At 35.8% G+C, this 5,252-nt stretch overlaps 1 long non-coding RNA gene across 1 annotated transcript; it reads right to left on the bottom strand.

The window, feature by feature from the left end:
- Positions 1–472: 472 nt before the first annotated feature.
- LOC137659570 (uncharacterized) lies at positions 473–4,239 on the bottom strand. Its single transcript, XR_011047583.1, has 3 exons — positions 4,079–4,239; positions 2,593–2,736; positions 473–926 (listed from the first exon to the last, which is right to left on the bottom strand). It is a non-coding gene; the product is annotated as an uncharacterized lncRNA (long non-coding RNA).
- Positions 4,240–5,252: the final 1,013 nt, after the last annotated feature.

The raw sequence follows: 5,252 nt of genomic DNA, 5'->3' as shown, positions 1-5,252 counted from the left end.
CAGTTATACGCGTATAATCATCGTATATATGTCACTACCCAAATATCACTTAAAAATATTTCATCTTTCTTTGGAGGATATTAAGGCATCCTAATATTAGGCTGAATAGATAAACTCTGTTTTTTTTTCTTTTTTAATGTTTTGAATAAATTACTCTTAAACAAGTAAAGTTTGAATAGTAGTAGAATTTCATATCCAGCTTCAAAAGTCACAAATTTAAGTGGTCGGATGATAAAAACCTTATTTTTAGTATTGTTATAAATACCAAGAATTGAAGGAATGTTATTCATGTATGACCAGTTTGTGTGACCGTAAAAGAATTTCTATCGGTAATTTTAATGGTAAATAGTTTGTTCTTTACAAACAATAAGTGCTGTAAGTTTCATAGTGTAAGATGTCAGTAGAATTAAATTCTTTCATACCATAACTTTTAAACTTTTGAATTGCGAGGAACAAAATTAAAGACTTCAGATGCATAAAATCAATAAAACAATTGTTTATTATAAAATAACTACATGTACTAAAATATAAAAAGGTATAATTTTGAAAGAATGTAGAAGGCGTTCTACAGCCTTTACCTGAAAAGACATTTGGGATTATGTGAAACTTGAAACACAGACCAATTTTCACTTTAATTGTGGTTGATATTGACAATCCTACCGCTGTAGAGAACTTATTGCCCGTGGTAAGAGGTTAAAACTAGCCACCCTACCGCTCAGGAAAGTGTAAGGCCTTTAGAGCGGTGTCATTGAGATCCCTACCGCTCTGGAAAATGTATTGGCCTGTATAGATTAAAAGGAGAGGGATCGTAGCAGTAGGTCCCACAACAGGCTCCTGTAGGACACTAGATCTGACCTTGTGGGCAATTGTGGTCCTGCTCACAAAGTCTTGGGGATTCGGTGGGGAATAAGTCGGAACTGTCAGATCTGAAAGGAGAGAATTCATTACTGGAAACTAATAGAGATTGGTTGTAATCGCCCCTATGTAGTAAAGAGCAAGTGTCTTTATATGAAGGAAGGAAGGAGAGAGAGAGAGAGAGAGAGAGAGAGAGAGAGAGAGAGAGAGAGAGAGAGAGAGAGAGAGAGAGAGAGAGATCCGGAAGGAGACAATTCATTATTGGAAACTAATAGGGATTGTTTGTAATCTCTTCTATAAAATAAAAGGAAAGAGAGAGAGAGAGAGAGAGAGAGAGAGAGAGAGAGAGAGAGAGAGAGAGAGAGAGAGAGAGAGAGAGAGAGAGAGAGAGAGATTCATCACTGGAAACTAAAAGGGATTGGTTGTAAACTCCCGTATGTAATAAAAAACAAGTCTAATCTATTTTTATCTCTATACAGAATATATAGAAATTTCTTTCCTGTTACGCTTCAGGGGAGAAGAAATACTCATACCCGGATTTGAGGAGATACCCCAAATTCCTGAAACTGCCGTATTGTAGTTAGGAAAGGTGTAGAATAATTACCTATTTGGGATCTTTATGTTATTTTACGATTGACTTTTTATAAATAAGTCGAATTAGATTAACCACTATAACCAAAGAAATGCAATTCTTATATTGGGTAAGGAAAATTGACAGACGAAATTGAATGTTAATATTGAAACCTATTCACTACAGCTTTTTGACATTTATAAACTATTGTGTTCATTTGGAGAGAGAGAGAGAGAGAGAGAGAGAGAGAGAGAGAGAGAGAGAGAGAGAGAGAGAGAGAGAGAGAGAGATTACTTTGACGTAACGAATTAAAAGTCATAAATAGTTGAGAGATGAGTTTTCATTTTGTTTTCTCAAATTACGCAGTTGCTGGACATCGGACAATGAATATAAAACATTTACCAGTCCAAAAATCCTTCTAAACTGCTGAAGTTTGTGCGTGTGTGTGTGTGTGTGTGTGTGTGTGTGTGTGTGTTTGTTCGCCCAATTAAGTGTGTTATTATGCGTGTATGTTTGTGTGAATATATGTGTGCGTATATGTTAATCATCATCATCATCATAATATCCTTCTACGCCTATTGACGCAAAGGGCCTCTGTTAGATTTCGTCAGTCGTCTATCTTTAGCTTTTAAATAAATACATCGTCATTCATCATCTACTTCACGCTTCATAGTCCTCAGCCATGTAGGCCTGGGACTTCCAACTCTTGTAGTTCTTGATCTTACTGGAATATGTTAATATGAAAAGCATAAACAAAGCAATCACTATATTTTCATTGGGCTTGCAATATAATATATAATAAATGGGAAGAGATAAACAGTATATTGGGAGAAGAGTAATGGAAATGGGGGTACAGGGAACGAGAAGGAGAGAGAGACCAAAGCGAAGGTGGGTGGACTGTATCAGGGATGACCTTTGATCAAAGGGATTTAAACGGTGATGAGGTGTGGGACAGAGGTAGATGGAGAACGCTGGCCAGAAACATCGACCCCACATAGAAGTGGGAAAAGATATAGACAAAGAAGAAGAAGAAGACATCAAGAAATTCAAAATGGCTTTTGCAACTCCTTCAGTAGATGTTAAGCACATAGCTTAAAGCTTGAGACACTTACGCAAAGGTTAAACCTATCTAGAACAGAGAATACCAATCACTTCCTCATACTTACGAGATAACAAAAATCGAGTAGGCCTACTCACAGTTGCGGGGCAGGAGGCGGTGCCGGAATCAAAGGACATCGGTTTGTTTCAATGTCGGGACGTAGGATCTCTTCCTGTGAAATCTCCCCATTTGCGATCATGGCCGCTGACCGCTACGGAAAGATGGGTTTTGTTTTAATTCATCTAAGTATTATCTTATTAAAACTGCATTCATTGAGAGAGAGAGAGAGAGAGAGAGAGAGAGAGAGAGAGAGAGAGAGAGAGAGAGAGAGAGAGAGAGAGAGAGAGAGGTTGGGGGGCCGAACTATAATCTCCTAATAGTAGATTTAAATATACATAAAAGTTGGGCTTTTTTGTGCCCATATGACAAATTCTATCTGATTTTGTACTTTCTAATTTGTAAAGTTTGCATGGTGAGTTTGCTCTATACGAATAGAGTTAGGTAAGCTATTCTTTATCCACCATGTTTCTAAATTTAAAAACAACCGAATTATAAGCTTTACATTTACTTTACTTTGATGGCCACTTTACCGGTCCCATATAGCAGGGGAACCCCATTCTCTACAGGACCTCCACTGTCTTTTTACCTTGTTCGTTTGAGTATTTAACGTTTCACATCGCATATTGTTCATTTACTGTTAAATCGTCACTGTTGTATGACAGCTGAAATAATTAAGTCTTCAGTTTCCCCTTGAAAGCCTTAATGTCTCTCAATCAGTCGACTGTTCGTGGGAGCTTATTATTTAGTCTTGGGGCCAAATATTTAAAAGCTCTGGAGCCTAAAGTAGACATAAATCTAGGTTCCAGCTCACATTCCAAGTTAATATATCCACTGCCCATTTCTAGTCATTAATACAAGAACACCATATTGCTTTGATATTGGAAAAGTTCTAAACAACATCCTTGTTTGTGCAAGATAGATTAAAACACTTCGGTGTTAGACGGACTCTGTGCCTTCAGGCGTTAACACAGTATGTTGGAAGGAGAATAATCTTACTGATGATAAGGTAGGCCAAATCACGACTGGATCTGTAGCAGGGGCGGCGCCTGTCACCTATCCCATTTCCCAGTCGGTTTAAAGAAGCATTTCAAGCATAGCAAATTAAACGAAGTATTTCTAGCAGAGATTAATGTAAACTAAGGATTTAATTCGCAGCATCTTATGTCTAAAATGAAATTGATTAAATAAGAATGCCAGGTTTACTCAAGTTTACAGAGCTGATAGAGTGTCACGACTTAGATGGTGGACGCGTGTTGATGCCGGACGGTGGGGAGGTAGTGAGGAGGATTTGGGATGAACCTGTTACGTGGGGAATATCGAGCAGGAGGCAGAGAATTACATGAAAAGCTAAGGTGAAGGATGATATGGAGAGAAGACGTATAATGAACGAAGATATCTGATAGGAGGCACTGGAGAGCACTCATCAGGCAACCAACCCCTTAATGTAAGGATAACGGTGGGAAAGAAGACCTTAAGTCAAAATTGTAACTTACCAAAATCAACATTGCAAGGTAAACTATTAGGAGTCGATGTCGAAAGTTTCCCATTACGGCAGGATACAAGATTCTTTGAGAAACCGAAAGCAATTCCTAACTTGAGTGAAATTCTTTTGTTGTCTTAATTGTAACGTTCTTCTCTTGATGTCTGTTGTTGAGTGACTGCTTGTTAGATGACTGAGGTCTTCTATTTATACTTAAAAGGAAAACATTGTTGCCATATCAAAGGAACTATTTTTTTTTTTCAAGTTTCGAAAGTTTTTATTTCTCTTCCAAATTGATGTTTATTAGTGGAGCTTTGTTGTTTTGTTTACGAGGGTCCTTGAAGTTTCATAAGTGATTATTTAGTGACGAGCTTTAAACTTATGTTAAGATTACTCAACTGAAATACGAAGAGTGAAGACTACGAACAAGACATACGCTTGCTTACTTGCATGCAGACATGCATATAAATATATTAATGTATATACAATGTATATACATTAATATATTTACACATATGTATGTATATTATACATACATATGTATACAGATATATGTGTATTTGTATTTATACACACAAATATATACTGTGTATATATATATATATATATATATATATATATATATATATATATATATATATATATATATATATATATATATATATCAACCTAATTTGACCCTGAAGCATATTCAAGTAATTTTGCAACTATTCGTAATACGAAATATTGCATATTTATACAGAGAGAGAGAGAGAGAGAGAGAGAGAGAGAGAGAGAGAGAGAGAGAGAGAGAGAGAGAGAGAGAGAGAGAGAATTTGGGTTTGGAGTAAAACAGTTATTTAAAGTTTGCAAGCATATTTTAGGTGAAGAAATGCGATTATTATTATTATTATTATTATTATTATTATTATTATTATTATTATTATTATTATTATTATTATAAGTCAGTCTTCTTTGCTTGAGTGAATAGAGGATTAATATCATATAAGAAAGAATGACATAAGTCTCTCTCGCTTTATAGTTTATACATGACAGATCTATCTTAAAGTCATTGCTGGTCTTAAAATATCTTATATTAGATATTCATTACTTTTCATGTTGATTTATTTCCTTGTATCCTTTCCTCACTGGGTTATTTTTCCCTCTTGGAGCCAGGAAAGTTATAGCAACTAGCGTTGTGGATTGGC

The sequence above is a fragment of the Palaemon carinicauda genome, chromosome 20, assembly GCF_036898095.1.
Source record: "Palaemon carinicauda isolate YSFRI2023 chromosome 20, ASM3689809v2, whole genome shotgun sequence".
Classification (NCBI taxonomy): Eukaryota; Metazoa; Arthropoda; class Malacostraca; order Decapoda; family Palaemonidae; genus Palaemon; species Palaemon carinicauda.
Note: the sequence above shows the minus strand (reverse complement) of the source record. Positions and strands in the feature narration are given on the sequence as shown.